General features: G+C 40.0%; 1 protein-coding gene across 3 annotated transcripts in view; it reads left to right on the plus strand.

The window, feature by feature from the left end:
- The window catches only part of RCAN2 (regulator of calcineurin 2), a 264,074-nt gene that overhangs the window by 118,568 nt on the left and 127,071 nt on the right, over positions 1-18,435 (plus strand). The gene's annotated exons all lie outside the window — the stretch shown is intronic.

The raw sequence follows: 18,435 nt of genomic DNA on the forward strand, positions 1-18,435 counted from the left end.
CATATCTTTGTCTTTCTCTGACTTATTTCACTTAGCTTAATATCCTCTGGTTCCATCAATGTCATTGTAAATGGTAAGATTTCATTCTCTTTGATGGCTGAATAATATTCCATTGTCTATATATGTATCTTATTTATCCATTCATCTCTTGGTGGACAGCTGGGCTCCTTCCATATTTGGCTATTGTGGACATTGCTGTTGGCATGGCTTTTGAGGAGCCATGAGGAGACATGGCTTTTTTTTTTTCTTGGTTGGAAAATGACCAGGGAAAGTCTTGGGCTGGCTTTGCTGCCAAGCTGGAAGGACTCCACTGTAAGTGTGACTGACCAAATCCTTTTCCTCATTTTGCAATATCCAAAAACAATTGACAAGGACACCCTCTGGGTGATCATATCTGAAATAATCTCAGCCACTTAGGAATTCATATAATGCAGGGAGCCTAGAGATTTTGCTTAGGAAAAGGAGTCTTTTAGAATTTCTGACTTTGCAGCACTATTGGAGAAGAAGAAAAGAAGAGTCCCTTGGTTAATGTCCACAACTCTCAGTTTGGGGACTGCCAAGTGATAGACTTGGATTTACAGGTCATCTTGGGCAACAGGCTTCACCTCCAGTTTCAATGTCCTGATTTGTAAATTGATGAAATAGTACTTCGCTCATAGAGTTGTTGCAGTGTTTAAATAATAAAATGTATTGAATGTCAAGCATACTGCTTGGTGCAGACAAAGTGCTCAAAACATGGTAGTTGTTGCTGTTGAGGTCATGACGCCTTTATTCTACCTCGACCATTTTGTGTCTCTAGTCCCAGTTGACTGCTAGGAAATACGATTATTGCAGTCAGGTACAATTCTTCAGCATTATCTTTTCCACAGGTAATGAGAAACTCCCTGGGCATGGTGCCCTGGAGAGAATTCTTCCTTTGGTAATATTCCATATAGTTCTCATACATTAATTTTGAATTAGAGTTGGAAGTGGTTTGTGTGATTACCTAGTCTCACCCTGGTTTTAGGTGACACATGTGATGGTTTAGTATATTTGGTCTCTATTTAATACATGTTTATTGAACATTGTGCTCTGCTGCCTACTTATGAGATCTGATTGATCCAAACTAAATTTCAGTGATAGATCAAGGTGTTATTTTTACAGAGACATGCAGTCATAAAAGGAGGAACAACTTTGAATGTGACAACTGTATTGGACATTGTTGGTGTCCCACCATCAACTCTCCTTTTCTTCATAGAGAACCCCATTTTTTTTCAGGTACATCCACTGTCCCCACATTCAGCCCATATGCATCAGAGGAAGCTGACCCTATCTTGATCTCCACCATAGGCTTGATGAGTCCAAGAGTAATCTGATCCCATTTGTCAGACACTGGCATACCAGTGAGGATCCAGGCTTCAAGTTAGGTAATCTACATGTTGTCTAAATGGATTTGAGTTGGGTTTTCTGTTATTTGAGGTCAAAAGTATTCTAACTGATACACCATTTAGCACGAATCAATTCTGTGTATGAATGATGCAGACTTTTTGACCTGTTTATCCCTCTTGCAAGTTGCCCTCGACATTGGGTGGCAAATGGCTGTCAAATACAACTGGCCTGGAGATAGAATGACTAATATGTAGTCTCAGGCAAGGCCAGCAGACCTGTGCTTATATTAATAAGGTGTCCTATGATAATATTAAGTAGTGTAATTTAGAATTTTATATAATTTTAGAGCAAAGAGTAGGAAAAAAATATATAGTTTATTGGCAGGGAATTCTTCTGCCCATCTGAACCGCTCTACTTACTCTCTCCTGAGAAGGTGGAGGGACACATTTAGTTGATAAATTTGGGGAAAACAATTGGAAATGTTTAGCTTAGCTCATCATTTTATTCTTCTTTTTGGGCTTGCGCCTGCCCAAGGGAACCAGGGATTGTCTTCTACCCTCCATGTTGTAAATCCTACCTGGACAAACCCATTGTGGAAAAGTCTGCCCTGACCCAGCTTTGGGCTGTGACTGGATGAGTAAGTCTGGCAAGGCTCATTTGACTCTTACTAGGCTACTTAGCTCACCCTACACTTGCCTCTGGGATTAAGAAGAGTGATATTTTGGCTACCATCTTTACTTGCTTAATTTATTTCTCCAATTGTTTAGAACTAGGTTATTTTTTTGACACTCAGCAGAGTTGATTCTCATTATAAATAAGGAATTGTCAGAATTCACTGCCTAGGGTAAAAACACTGTAAGAATCATGTTCCGCTAGTTAAAATGGTAGAACAGATCCCCTCTTGCATATCTTCCTTTCCATCTTTAGTTAAAATTAATTCTTCGCCATTTGGGTCATCAGTCTTTTGAAAAGTTGATGAAAAAAATCAGAATTCTCTCCAGAAAAATACACAAACACACAACTTTTTGTGTGTTTGTATTACTCTCCAGACCTACCCTTGTAACCCTTATAGCTCCACATATCCCAGGTTAAGACCCCTGAGGTAAATCCTCAGGATAGTTCACTGAGCAGTGAATATAAATTGAAGAAGAAAGAAGCCTGCAAAGGACAAGACTGTGATGATGAAGGTGACGCTTGGGAAAGCACACCCAATATGGAGAGGGACATACATACTGGAGCTGGGAACTGACTGAGTTCTGGGAGTACCACAAAGGTGAAAGTTCATAATTCTGCCAGGAAACAGAATCACTCAGAAGCTTTAAACAAAGAGACTTTAATGAGGAGATGACCTATTGAAATGTAGGTAGTATTATAATAAGTAAGCTGGGTAGTGAGGCATTCTGGGCAGCAACAGTAGAGAAGTGTAACCTTCAGGGCAAAAGGAGCAAGGGGGAGAAATAGTATTACTAGGCCTTGTCAGGACCTGGACAGTTTGCCTGGAGGGAGCTGTCATCACACAAGATTGCAAACGTGCCCCCTACATTTTCTCGCCCTGCCCACAGATCTCTTGCTGGGACCTCCCCATTGGCTGTCCTCAACCAGGAGATAAGGGAGCTGGTGGGATGCATTCCATGGAGGGCAGCTTCCTAGGGCCCAGAGTAGGGTAGAGAAGAGTAAAGAATGAATGTAGGATATAAACAGAGAACAGCCAGGATAGAGGATGAGGTAAAACTAAAGAAAAAGATAAGGTTAAAAGTCTGAATGGTACTTACAGGTGCCAAGAAGGCACTAGCAGGGCCTTGTCAGTGTGTATGGACTAGAGGTGTGAGCTGAGGACCAAGTCCTGAAGAAAGGTAATCTGAATGTGAAAGAAAAAGCCCAAGAGCCCTTTCCAGTAAAAAATTGCCCACCTCTGCCCTAGACTAAAAGATAAGTAGCTCTTAAATTATATATCTGGGTACTATAAGCAATTTAGAGCAGAAAGTAAAGAAAAGTTTGTTGGAAGCAATTGAATTTGAAGAGAAATTTAAGAGAAGCCAAGCCAAGATACCTTTGTTTTTAATGGTCTTTTGCTCGTATGTGCATTTCAAAATGCTAGAATTAATTTTCAGCTATGTAAACGAAAAATGGAAATCACAATGTGCACAGAAAAGGAGAAACACATTTCAACCTACATGTAGTTTGTTTTTGTGATCTTATAATCTGAGATTATACCTGTCTCAAGAGTAAGAAAAATTAAGTCAGCAAGAAAAATCCCATAGTTTAAAAAATGATGTGCAAAGTTGATCTCCTTTTACTGATAATAATAATAAAAAAAAAATTCCACCGTATGAAAAAAAAGGAAAAGGAAGAATGACTCTCCATCTTGACTGAAAATAATGGGTGAGAATAATTAAATGATTTAGCTTAATCTTGAACTGACATTTCAAATTAATCTCAACCTGCCAAGCCTTTGAAGCTCCACAGTGCCATAATTTTAATACAGGGGCTTTCAAGAGCTTTCTAAATAGGTCAGCATTTCATGTAATCTTCAGACTGTCACTAGATATTTTGGATATTTTTTTGGTAAGAACAGGTGTTCTTTTGAACCTTCTGCTTTAAAAAAAATACAGTAATTCTATCTGAGGCATTATTTATAAGCCTAGAATTATCAGTGGCTTGTGAAGAAAAATAACCAAATAAAATGCATGCCTGATAGCACATTCAGTCAAGACTTTTCCATTTCCAAAACCATTCCTTAAACTAGACCAGTAATAATTTACATTTGGGATGGTTGCCTCTCTACCATGAGCCCCCTCGATGTTATAAACAGAATTCCCCTTTCATATTCCATTTATATTTGCATGTGTTACCAAATGATTAAAGAAGACAATGTAGGTATTACAAACAAATTTTAACACTTTGTGATGCAATCTCTATTTAGAGATCTGGAAAATGGGGCACAAGGCAGGAAGCTAGTATAGGATAAAGAATAGGAAAAAGGAAGTAAGTATAGAGCCCAGAGTTGGCTGGTGTTTAGAGATTGGCTGACTGGATAATACTCTGTTTCTGGTAAAGCTGAGCATTTACAGGGACACAAAAGCTATCAGTTTCCATTTGCTGATGTGCCAGTTTGGGCAGAAGTGGCTCCATTTTGGCCTTAGAAAGTAAAGCCTATGTAATTCTATAAAGGTTGAACCATCAGCCAAGATAGATATGTCCAAGATAATTAAAAATGAAAGAAAAAAGAGAAATGCTTATGGGAGGCGGGGAATTGGGGAGGTGGGCTGGAGAGAAGAAATCTAAAGGAAAAGTGGGAGTTAGAGGATGGCCAGTGATCACTGGGATTTTTGCCAGGAGGAGCCCAAGAGAAATGGCTTCTTCTCAGGGTTGCTGAAAGATGTCTGGATACTTTAGGCATCCTGACTCTTAGGATTTTTGCCTGGAGAACCATTTGGAAAGGTCTTGACTTTCTCCAGAAGTTATAAAAGTGGGATTTATCTCAAGCTGAGAATGAGAGATAAGGTCACAGAAAAGATCTATCCAGCTGCATAATACTGAACCAATTACCTAAGCCTCCTTGTACCTCATTTCCCCATCTATAAACTGAGGATATTAAAAGTACTTACCTAATTGGGTTGTTCTGAAAGTTAAGTCACATAATGCAGGCAGAGCACCTACCATAATGCCTGGCACAGAAAGTCACCAATAATATTACCTAGTATTGTCTAAAATGTGCTTATAGATAGTTTGTATGCTAGAATTCCTTAAACTGTATTATTTTCTCATCAAATAACTAGCTAAGTGAGCTATATCTGATGATTGTTGATGTTAGGGGAGGAAAAAATTTTATTCTACTCCTCTAGGTTCTTTGGCTGGTCTAATGATCAAATTAACACAAAACATTAAGAGGAGAAAAACAAATTTAATTTTTAATTATGCATGTATGGAAGCCTCATAAGAGTATAAGACCTGAGGACAACCTGGGGCAGTTGAGGATTGTATGCCATCTTGGGCTAAAGAATAGGATATGGGCCTGCCTGGGGCTTCAGAGGGGAGGAGGGAGATTCACACGATGATAGAAGAGCAGGTGTTTGGTAATTAGATATTTGTCCTGCCCTAGAGATATATCATAGATTTAAAAAAATAAAAAAGCTATGTCTTGATAATAGCTCTTTTTCTGGGCCAGGTCTCCTATCTAAATTCTTTTAGGTAGTTTAAGGGAGCAGCAAAGTTTTTCTTAAGCCTGCTGGGTCTCAATTGCCTTCAGCTCAAATTAATCCATGTCCCAAAGTGGCATATTTGAGGAGACTTGTTTTGAACTCCTTCAGTGATTAAGGCAGAGAAATGAAGAATAAATATATGGAGCTTATAGTAGATCCTTTAAATCTATTAATTGAGATTTTATTTTATTTTTTTAAATTTTTCTTCTTCTTTTTTTTTTTTTTTTTTTAGATTTTATTTATTTATTTGACAGAGATCACAAGTAGGCAGAGAGGCAGGCAGAGAGAGGAAGGGAAGCAGGCTCCCGGCCGAGCAGAGAGCCCAATGCAGGGCTCAATCCCGGGACCCTGGGATCATGACCTGAGCGGAAGGCAGAGGCTTTAACCCACTGAGCCACCCAGGTGCCCCTATAAATTGAGATTTTAAATTCTTAGGTAAGTACTGGAAGAGGTCATCAAGAGGGCTTGGCCTCCAGTTGTCCTGCAAGCTGCATCTGGTAAATCAGTCTCCTTACATTCTCCCTGTCCTTGGTGTGTATGTTCTGGCCACCATTCTCACAGTAGAATGCAGCCTTGAGAGATCAATGTCTTGTTGAGACCATCTGGACTGAATTTGAGACTAAACCCAGTTAAGACCTCATATAAACTTCTGAGATTCTTGTTAGCTGATACAGAGATCTACTCATCTTGCAGCCACCCAAGACAGAACTCATATGTAAGTTCCTCGCTCATTAAACCTACCTACCAATCTAGAGCGGTCTACTTCTGTTTTCAGTCTCTTCTTGCCATCTGTGTATGGGGGCCAGTTTCCCATTTCAGCCAGGGAACTTCTAAGGTTGGGAACTGACAATAAGGAAGTAGAAGCAAGATCACTGAAGAAATTCACAGTTCCCTATTGACAGCCACCAATATTTTGTAATATGCCTTATAGTAAAAATGAAAGAAATGCTCAAAATTCTTACCTGTATTTAGATAAACCATTAAGATTTGTCTGGTGGGTTGGCAGGTAGGACAAGCAACCTGACAGCAAAAATTTGTATAAGGTTATCTGTACAGAGGGTAGGTTCCTCCTGGGAAGAGATAGGGAGGGTGGTCTGCCCGTCATAGCTATCAGCCACCCCTCTGTACCAGCGATTCAGCTATAGACACTGAAGAAGCTGTTGTTATGGTCAATGTTATATTAAACACACACACACACACACACACACACACACACACACACACGGGCAGTGCTTAGGGAGAGGGATTTCTCATTTCATTCAACATTTAACCAGTACTTACCTGAGCACCTGTTACATGCTCAGCATTGTGCTGGACATGCAGTAGTGAACAAAATAGATAAGAAAAAACTTCTGCTTTTATGTATATTCCATGGCGATGGAGGAAGTCAGTATGGGGAGGAAAAATAATTTTCCTTCTATCCTTCCAAGTTCTTGGCTGAGACCGCTGTAATTAAAAGGCAGATTAACAAGAGAAAAACACTTGAAACAAGAGAAAAATAAATAAAAGTTTAATATCTCATGTGTACTTGAGAGATACCCAGGAAAAATGATAAACTTCCCCAAGGTGGCCCAAGCTACCGTCTTACATACCGTCTTCTGCTAAAGACCAAGAAAAAAAAGAAAGTCGTGTGTGTGTGTGTGTGTGTGTGTGTGTGTGTGTGTGTGTAGGGAGGGAGAAGGGAGTTATGGGAGGTTACCAAGGAAAGTACAGTAAACAAGGGTAAGGTTGTTATACAGATTTAAGTCAGTGTCTTCTTCATTGATTAGGTTTTCTTGTGACTTACAGTCACGCTTCTTTTCCTGGTATGGAGACGAAGACACTTACAAATGGAGATTTCCTTAATTTATGTAAATTTCTTTTATAAAACAGTAGTTTATAGACTGTTTTCAGAGATTCTCCGGTGTCTGCTGTTTCTCAAAAATGACCAGCTCAAAATAACTCTACACCAAAGACATGTATTTTGGGATAGGAGATTCTGCTCCCCTTTATCAGACAAGAAGTAAGACAAGTAAAAGTATGTACTATATTGGACTGTGATAACTGAAAAGAAAACAAGCAAATAAGCAGGGCAAAATGATGGGAAGTGTCAGGGTAGGATAAGGTTTGTAATTTTGGGAAGAATGCCCAGAAAGGCTTCAGTAAGATGGTGACATTTGAGTGAAGACCTGAAGGAGACGTGGGAATGGCTCATGTTGGTACCTGGAGAAAGAACAGTCTGGATCAAGGGAACAGGCTGGTGTGTGCCCACTGGGTTCAAAGAATAGCAAGGAAGCTGTTGTGGCTGTAGCAGAGTGAGCCAGGGGGAGAACTGTCTGAGATAAGGTCATTTCTTCCCGGAATGTTGGCCCACTAAGAACTCCAGGGAACATGGGACCTCCCTGGCTGCTGAGAGATAGTAGTTAGGGGATTTATTTGCTATTAGTGCCCCTGGCGGGGGCATCAGAACTCTCAAGGTGGGCATCAGCAGCAGAGGCCGCAATGAGGAATTCTCAAGCAGCTTCTCAAACAGCAGGTACCCTCCCCTTGGCCAGAGAAAGCATGCATCATGTTGCAGAGATTAAGGGACAGGTTTGGGAGACAGTCTCTAAGGTCTCAAGCCAAACTGGGTGAAACTAATCAGACAGCTCAAGTCCTACACAGTCCTTGGAAACAAGAGTCTATGGTGTTTTGGTTACCAACAAGCTCGTGAGTATTGGACAACCTGGAGTTGCGTCAGTTTATCTAGCTTACGCCTAACCTAGATTAGTTTAAAAAATCAGTTTACATTTCCAAGCTTTTCCCCTTTCCTTATGTTTCTGTTCTTGGAAGTGATGTTGAAAGGGCCAGGACAGTTGTGGGTTTTTATCTAATTACAAAAAAATTTTAAAATAAAGAATTAAAAAATTCAGGGAGGGAATTTACCTTGTAGAAGTATGATCTGTGTTGGGAAGGAAACATCTTACTCTACCTTTCAAGATTCTTTTGGCTGGTCTAAGAATTAAATTGACATGAGGCAGATTAACAGGAGAAAATAAAATTTAATTACATACAGTATGGAGAATCCACATAAACATGAGAGATTCCAAAAACAGGCAAATGAGATATATGTGTCATTCTAGACTAAGAAGGGGTAGGGCTCTAGGACTTTGAAGGGAAGGAAAGCAATTCACAGAAAGTTGAAAAAGAGTAAATGTTTTCTGGCTGAATAAGTGTTTGCTGGGCCATGTAGAAAAAACAGGACATAGAGAGGAATTTTAACAAACAGACTTTGCTAGGTTCCTCTCTACCATTCTAGTTCATATTATAATACAGTTATCTATAGCAATAGCTCCCTTCCCAATACAAGTCCTCCATCTAAATTCTTTTAGGCAGTTAGGGGGAGCCTCTGTTTCTTCTCGAGACCCTGTTTCTTAAAAATAATCAACTTAAGATAATCCACATGCCAAAGAGACACATTTTGTGGTGACAAGTTTTGTTCCCCTATGTCTCTTTTTGCGTGTCACACCTTTGTTCTCCTTCACCCCGTTTTCTTTAATTCTTTTTAAAGTTCTTTGTAAACCAATATAAAGAGGAACACATTTATGGAATAAGTCAGTATACTATAGGGGAAAATTATTAAAGACTTTGAAATGAAACAAAAAGATGACTGAGTGTCATCAATGAGAACTAGGCATTTTCTAATATATCCTTCCTGGTTATCTGATTGCATAGGGTCTCTGAGTCTTTCACTGTCTTTGAACTATTTAAGACCTAAATTGTAGATGACAGACAGCAATGCAAGTGTTTTTGTGCACAGACATGCAAATGATTTTTTCTAGTGGAGGTTCAATTTATTTACCTCCCTCACTGGGAGAAGCTGGTTTTGTATCTGTTAAAAAACAAAATGCAACTGAATAAATTTTAAAGATCTAATTGCCTTTATTCAGCAATTCATGAATTGGGCAGCATCCAATCTAGTAGATAGAAAGGATCTCAAAATAGCTATACTAGGCTAAGGGATTTTATACCTTATACCAAACTAGCTATACTGGGCAGAAGGGAGCAGGAAAAAAAGCAGGTTGGTTATTCCCTATAGAAGCTGGCAGGGGTCTAGCAGGCAGATTACCTAACAGCTATCAGGTGATTCCTGATGGACTGGTTTAAGATTCCATTTGTGGCAGAGCTGAGAGTATAATTATTTTTTTTTCTTTTTTTTTTTTTTAGATTTTATTTATTTATTTGACAGACAGCGATCCCAAGTAGGCAGAGAGGCAGACAGAGAGAGAGAGGGGGAAGCAGGCTCCCCGCCGAGCAGTGAGCGCAATGAGGGGCTCGATCCCAGGACCCTGAGTTCATGACCTGAGCCGAAGGCAGAGGCTTTAACCCATTGAGCCACCCAGGCGCCCCGAGTGTAATTATTTTTTTTAAAGATTTATTTATTTATTTTGAGAGAGAGAAAGAGCGGGAGTGCGAGCATAGGGGAGGGGCAGAGGGAGAGAGAGCCTTAAGCAGACTCTTGATCTCACAAGAAACCAACAGTTGGCCACTAAACCAACTGCACCACGCAGGTGCCCCCGACACTGTAATTAAATCTCTGTTTGGGGACGCCTGGATGGCTCAGTGGGTTAAGCGACTGCCTTCGGCTCAGGTCACGATTACAGGATCCTGGGATCAAGCCCCATGTCGGGATTCCTGCTCAGCGAGACCCTGCTTCTCCCTCTCCCTCTGCCTGCCACTTTACGTACTTGTGCTCTCTCTGTCAAATAAATAAATAAAATCTTAAAAAAAAAAAAATCTCTGTTTGGTTACTGAAAACTAGCATAAGTGACTCCATTTTAGGCCTATTGTTTTATTTTTAACATATCTATTAACCAAATTCATTTCAATATTCCTAAAATATCTATGTGTTTACACTTTGGATTCTGGTTTTAACATCTTAGTAGTTCCCTTATTAATGAGTTAAGCAAAAGTTTTTATCTTATATATATTTATACATATACAGATTTGTGCATATACATACATTTTATATGTTTTAAATAACCACTTAAAATCACTTTTTTTTTTTTTCATCATGGGGAGGGAGTCATGAGGAAGGGGGTCATGGGAAGGTGGTCGGTAGGAGAGGGTCAAGGGGAATGGGGTCAGTGAAGAGGGTTATGAGAATAGAGGGTCAGAGTTGGGGGGGTCATGGGGAGTGGAGGCTCGACAGGAGGGGGCAGCCAATAGCATAGCTTGGTGACCACCCATGGTGTTATTCTGGGTTCCATGGCCTCATATTAGGGGTGCTGGTTCTGGGGGATGGGGGCAGTTCAGGGGCCTACTTACTGCCCATCCTGCACCTAGTGTCCTAAGGTTCCCCAGAAGTATGGATGTGAAGGTCAAGGGGAAGACTGCCACCTTCCCCCGTCCCTCTTCCCAGTTGGTCCACTTCCCCTCAAGGGGGTTTCTTCCCTGTGTGCCCCTGAACAACCCCACTGTACCTTCTCTGGGGCCTTGATTTATTGTTTATCTCTCTTCCTGAATTTACTTTTTAGAAAATATATTTTCCCAGAGCCTGTCCATATGAGGTACTGTTCAAGATGCTGAGAATATCTCATGAAAGGTCTGATGATAGGAGACAAGAGAGGATAAAGTGAGACAGCATGTCACATGGATGTGAGTGTGAGGAAGCAGGTCCAAAGTGGGGAAGGGGAGTGTCAGGAAGGTTCCGCAAAAGGTTATTTGAGCCAGGCTTGGATCAGAGAGAGCAGGGATTGGTGATAGCTAGGCCAAGAGTGATCAGAGTAGAAGGGGGAAAAATGTCCCGTGAGATTCCTGGGGGGATGATGTCTACAACAGGGCCAGTAAAGGCAGAGGCACAGATGCCGTCAGGCAGGAAAAAGACCTCAGTATTGGGGCAAGGGCCCAAAGGGGATTGTATCAACTTCACATTTTCCAGTAAGCTATGGAAAACTATCAGCTGGCTGGTGGAGAAGAGTGAAATATATATTATACATTATATAGTGAGTTAAATACTTTCATTTTATATGTGGAAGAGAGTCATGTTTTTATCTTTTTAAAATAGTTTTTAAAATTAAATTTTAATTTTAATTTTTTAAAATTAAATTAAAATTTTAATTTGATTTAAATTAATGTTCAGAGACCAACATTGTCTTTGCTGATGGTTTACTTAACATAAGTTCACCATGGGAATATAATAATTTCACAAGCCAGAATCATACAGGATAGTGTCTCTTAATAAACTACTAAAAAAATAACCTACTCCAAATCAATAATAGATTAATCACACTATTGTTCCAGGTGAGGGGAAGTGAAAGGAACAACATCCAAATGTAGTTGAGGTGTATACCTTTATGTAAGTAGGTACTCAGGAGAGATAGCTTAACTAACAAGAACTGAAGTCCAGTTGCTAGTGCAAAAAGTAGAAGTCCCTGTTGCTAGGGCATGTTGCTAGGGAACGATGGTACTGGGGTTGATGGGCAAGATGATCTTTTTGGGAGACTACTCTGATGCCATTGCTCATAAGAGAATCACCTTTACCATGTCAGGAGCTAATTGCCCCAAGGTCTTCTGAGAACTATTTTATTTTTCAATTTTTTAAGTGTTTTTAAAATAGTTGAAGTATAGTTAACATACAATGCCATATTAGTTTTAGGTGTACAACAAAGCAATTGGACAATTCTATATATTAATACTCACTACAGTAAGTGTAGTTACCATTTGTAACTGTACAAAGTTATTAAATATTAGTGACTATATTCTGTATGTTATACTTTTCATCACCATGACTTGTTTATTTTATAACTGGAAGTTAGTACCTCTTAATTAGGGTGTATCTTCATCTGTTCCCGAACTCACCCCTCTGGCAACCACCAATTTGTTCTCTGCCTTTAAGGGTCTGTTGTTTTATTTGTTTATTCATTCATTTATTTTGGCTTTTAGATTCCACCTATAAGTGATATCATATGGTATTTGTGTTTCTCTGTCCAACTTACTTCATTTAGCATAATACCCTCTAGGTTCATCCGTGTTGTCATCTCACACTGGTCAGAGTGGCAGGTATCGGAGACTAGAAATATTAAGTGTTGATGAGGATGCAGGGAAAAGGGAACCCTCCTGCCTGGTTTTTGAGAATGCAAATTGGTACAACCACTATGGAAATCAGTATGGAGATGCTTCAAAAAACTAAAAGTAAGAATACCTTATGAACTAGGAATTTCACTATGGGGTGTTTTACTTAAAGAAAATGAAAACACTAATTCAAAAAGATATATGTATCCCAATTGCATCATTATTTACAGTAGCCAAGATATGTAAGCAACCCAAGTATCCATTGATAGATGAATGGATAAAGAAAATGTGTTATGTATATACAATGGACTATTGCTCTGCCATAAAAAAGATGAAATCTTGCCATTTCAGAGAGCTATTTTAGATCAACAGAGTTGTCTCACTCAGACTGAACTGAACACTCTCAGACAGTCCTCACAAACTCTTGGTATTTATAGTCTAAATATCCTTTGCCATAGCTGCTTCATCATGTTTTTATCGACAAGCCACCCAGGGGGCCCCTCAGCAGCTAAGCTATTGAGTTCATATCAGTGAGAACAGATGAGATGACATCCTGACACAACTTACTACATTCTTATATAAAAACAACTCTTTTTTTTTTTTTTTGGTCTTGGTCATAAGTAAATTAAAACAGCTTCATTTCAGTCATAAACAAGTGGATTTGAAATGATATCAAACCAATACACATCTTTTAACCATATGTTATAGTTACACCTCTGTAAAATAAGTAGTAAAGGAAGTCCCCAAAGATAATAAGCAAGTGCCAAAATTAAAGTCAGTTAATTTCCTTCTATGCTAGTTCATTCATTTCTGTGTGTGTGTGTTTTTTTTAAGATTTTATTTATTTACTTGACAGAGAGAGAGAGAGAGATCACAAGTAGGCAGAGAGACAGAAAGAGAGAGGAGGAAGCAGGCTCCCCACCGTGCAGAGAGCCCGACGCAGGGCTCGATCCCAGGACCCTGAGATCATGACCTGATCCAAAGGCAGATGCTCAACCAACTGAGCCACCCAGGTGCCCCTCATTTCTGTGGTTTTGAGGTTAAGCTCTTTGATGCATGCCTAAGTAAGAAGAGGAAATAAATCATGGACCTTACTTATCCTTCAGCTAGATTCCTATTTATAGATCTTCAGAATCTTCTTGTTTCTCACTGTTGTTTTAACTGAATGTCCTAGTTTCTTATTTTGGGTATGATTTAGCTTTTTTTTTTTTTTTTTTTTTAAAGAATGATGTACTTCTAAGTTGGAATTCAATAAGTTGGAAAATTGTAAGATTAGAGATAATGCGTTTCTTTCCAAATTCCTGAAATACCTACTACTCATTATGCTGCAGCCTGTGCTCAGCTCAATTATACAATGTGGCAGAACCTACAAATCTGATCTAGGATACACACAAGAAAAGAAAGTCAAATGAAACAGCACATTCAGACCCTGGTAGTGTTCTTCACGATTTGAAACGAAAAAGAGGTGGTAGTTTTCATAGAAATCTGAGTTTCCTATTAATTCCCCCTTTATACTCTTGGATTATTTTGGTTGGAGAGTAAGTCTGATTAAAAAAAAAAATGAGTTTCTGTTTATGCAAAGTTTCTGTTATTAAAGTTAGTCTTAATAATTTCGGCATCACACAGTGCAAATACCATGGATAGCAAATGACAGTTCAAAATCTGTGTTATCAGTGCTTTATACCCTGAGGGTAAGAATGAGCTAAAGTAGGCTTCGCTGAGTTTTCCGTGGGGAGGCATGAGAGCAGAAGGCTGAAGATACATTTTGGCATGAAGCAATGTATTTATTCCACTAACAATGGAAGGGCATAAAAGGGAGAAAATTTACTGCAAGTACCTTGTCTTCTCACTGTGATCATGATGAACACATCAGCTGGGTCCATACCTATCATCATCCTGCCTTTCCTTAGGTTATTTGGACTTCCTCTCTGAAGCCAAGTTAACAGTCAGGGGGAGAGAATACAAAATGAAAATACAGAACCATGACATAATCAAATTTCTAGCATAATACATGCTTTAATAGAGGAAAGTGTCAGCCTCCTCTATGATATTTGTGGCAATATAGACTATCACCTCTTCAAGGATTTATTCGGTTTGTCACCCCATTGATCAACATTTCCTCATGGTGAGTGTATGGCTTACTGTATAATGAAGGGGAAATCCTACAGCATTTATGATTTGCAGAAAATCCTGGCTGGTCCATTCATTTTCTCTAAATAAATCCATGTTGCATAGGTTCACTCCTCTTGAGCAGAAGGTAAGTTATTAATAAATTCTCCCATTTAAATATAAAGCCTTTGATCATGTATGGACCCCAAATGGGTGACACATTCATGGCAGAAGTATTGTCACTATCCTAAATTAGGTCGATGACAAACATCACTTCTTGGTGCTGTCTAATACTAGACCTCAGAATCCTTCTCAACACACTAGTCCATATGAATTGATCGGAGCTGGTTTGTGAGATGAGCCATATTTTGAAGTCCAAGACTTTAGTAAAGGTTTACATTTCAAATCCCTGTTTTATTGATGTTTTTCTGTCTCCTAAAATTTCATCTCTGCTGAAATTCTCAAACCATGATGATATGTGTTTGAAAAGTTCAGATAAAATATGTAAGCTCTCATTGTTTCATCTATCTAAAGAAGAATAGCCACAGATTAGAATTCCCCTGAACCCCTCCTTAGGTATCAGCAACGTCTCCAGTCTTTCTGATCTCTGAAATAAAACCTTTAGTAGCAGGAACTGTATAAAGACAACTTCTTGGCATCATTTCTGCTAAGAAAATTTAAACTAATCCATAGGTCAACAAATCTAGGTGTCATGTCACCCCAAGAAAAATTGTCACCCCAGCTCATGAATAAAGCAAACTATAAAAAAGTGTTAGTTTTCCAAATTTACAAGATATCGCTTTCTTTCACTAGGCAGACATGTCATTTTATTCAACTATAATCTCAATTTACTTACAAGTTCCTTGGTAAACTCAAGAGGCCAAGGCAACATCAATGTGACATATAAATAGCTTGTTCAGTCATTATTTCAGATCCTAACAGTAGTTAAACTCGTTTTCTCCTAAAAAATTTTTAAAAAATAAAAATAGGTGGTTGATTGGATTTTTTCCTCCGGAACTTGTAGAATTGTGGAAATCCAGGGTGAATTGAAAGTCCAGGACGTGTAGCTGAAGCCTGTACACCTCTCTCTTTCTTAGTTTAAAACCTGGCTCTGGTCAAAGTGTTTCCTGTTCTTATATATTCCTAGAGCTTCCGGCAGTGTCCCTCCCTCTTACTTCCTGTCCCCAGAGATTTCAGCTTATTTTACTTTGACTTCCAGTCTCATTCCAGGCGGCTCAACTTTCTCTCACCCTCCCCCCCAGGACAATGTTCTTGGTGTCGCTTCTCATACTCTGGGCTGGCTGTGCAGCCAAATCGATTTCCCCTTTAGCACGTCAGGGCTGCCATCCATAGAGAAATTCTGGAAGTGCAGAAATGTTCGAAAAATACTGGCATTGGTTTGGAACAAGGTCTAGCCTAAAACCATGCTGTGATGGAAAGAGCATCCAGATGTTTTGACATAAATCACTATCGCTGTGTATGGTCGAGTTATTTTTCTAAAGACCCGAGTCAAGTTTTACACATACATGGGACTAAAGGGAAGACCTGCCAATATATCATCTCTCTGCATCCACTGCTGTACAAACATAACGACCGCTTAAAAACATACATTGGAACCATACATGGGAGAACTTCTATCTCTTGTATCAACAGGTAAGTCACTCTTCCAGATTCTTCCCCGCTGTAGTCATGCAGAAGTTCATTGGATTGAACCCAATACAGATATGGTTCATTTTGCCAATTTGGCACCAAACGGATGGTTGATTGACTATTTACAATTAAAATGTAACCAGCTGTTTTTGTATTTTGTAAGCCCTGCCCCCGCTCCATTTCTTCATCAGCCTCCATTTCTTAAGCCAGTGCCATCTCCTTCAAAGTCATTCTTTTGGAAATGTGTTGTTGCCTTTTCTCACTTACATAGAGCTGTCTTTCCACCCAGATCTCCTGAAACCTTGATACTTGTGGAACTTGAACTTGTGGGAGTCATCTGCATCACCTGGGAGCCGATTTGAAAATGCAGAATCAAAGCCCCCCCCTCCCCTGCCATAGAATCTGCATTTTTAACAAGATTCCTCAGGGATTATCATTATATGAGAGTTCGAGACGCCCTAGATTAGGAAAGCCAGTGATTTTTCCAGAGCCTCTGAGTAGGTGACACAAAGGAACAGGGTATGTGTGGAGGGAGGGATGAAAGAGAGAGTTAGGTGGAATGTGCCTGGGCTTTGGAGTCAGACACACCCAGATTCACCTCTTGGTTCTTGCTCCTGTGAGCTCTAGAAGCTTAGACTAATGATTGGTGATCTCTGACCCTTGACTCTAGCATCTGTACATTGTAACTCCTGTTACCGAACTATTTTTGATGAGAAATAAACAAGATATAGTCACACTAACCCACAACTGATGCTTAACACTTGTCAGGCTCCTCATCCATCCTCTGCCATTTGCCTTTTCCTCATTTTCGATGGTTCTGTCTTTTGAGCATCCCAAATCATTCAGAGCAACGATTATGCACTTTTTATGTGTAAAGACATAGCTTGAATATATCCAAATATATATGTCCAGAAAACTATCATAAATAACCCAATTCATAAAACATGAATGGTTGGAAGATTATAAACAGATTCACTGGAGAGTTCTGACAGAATTGGAATGAAGTTATTGGTGAAATCGGCACAAGCTCTGACATTTTTACCTTCTGTGATTTGAGTGGCAAATGGCTCCAGGCTTGAGGCCCAGTGTGGGCAGAGATGAAGCGTGTCTTTGCTACCTTCTCACTTCTCATCTACTTTGCATTTGTGTACCCAGTGGCTCTGCATCCCACTTTAACTGTCCAGATTGCCTGTGGGGCTGATCCTTGGCAGCCCTGTGTAATTGTTTTTCTCAATTATTTGTCTCTAAAAAATGACTTGTCCTGGGTTCTGTTCTCAATGCTGTTGAAGTCCGGTAATCACTGTGCCTTCGAGCTGCGGTCTCCACAATGTGACCTTTGGGGTGGCAGTAGCATCCCTTGAAAACTTGGTTAGAAATGCAAGTTCTTGTGTCCTTATCCTAGAATTAATGAGTCAGAACGTCTGGGGCTGGTGCCTGGAAGACTGTGTTTTCACGAGCTCTCCATGTGATTCTGGTATGGTCACGTTTGGGAACCAACTCCATTAGAAGGAACCACAGAGTATTAGATAAGGACGGATGGAACGGCAAGACTCTTTTTTTTTCTTTTTTTAAATTAGAGAGAGAGGAAGGGAGCACACAAGCAGGGGGAGCAGCAGGCAGAGGGAGAGGGAGAAGGAGGCTCCCCACTGAACAGGGAGCCTGACGCGGGGCTCGGTCCCTGGACTCTGGATCATGATCCGAGAGGAAGGCAGACACCCAACCCCCTGGGCCACCCAGGTGCTCCCGTGGTCCCCCACCCTCCCCGCAAGACTCTTTACACAGTAGGATTCACCTGCTGTCAGGCGCCCCTAGCCATCATCTGACCTGGTGATTTTTTGCTCTGGCGACATATTGGTATTTCCTGGCAGCTTTAAACAATACTGATTCTTGGGCTTACTCCTGAAGATTCAGATTTCATGGGCTAGGAGTGTATCCTGGGCACTAGGATTTTTCCTAATTTCTCAGGTGGTTCTAATGTATAGCCTGGGCTGGGAGCCATTGATGGAGACCACCATGGGCAGCACATTCAAGTCGCCTGGGCCTCTAACAACTCGTGTGGCTGGGCTCTACGCCC

Source organism: Lontra canadensis, unplaced genomic scaffold (genome assembly GCF_010015895.1).
Source record: "Lontra canadensis isolate GAN:19392208 unplaced genomic scaffold, GSC_riverotter_1.0 scaffold23, whole genome shotgun sequence".
Classification (NCBI taxonomy): Eukaryota; Metazoa; Chordata; class Mammalia; order Carnivora; family Mustelidae; genus Lontra; species Lontra canadensis.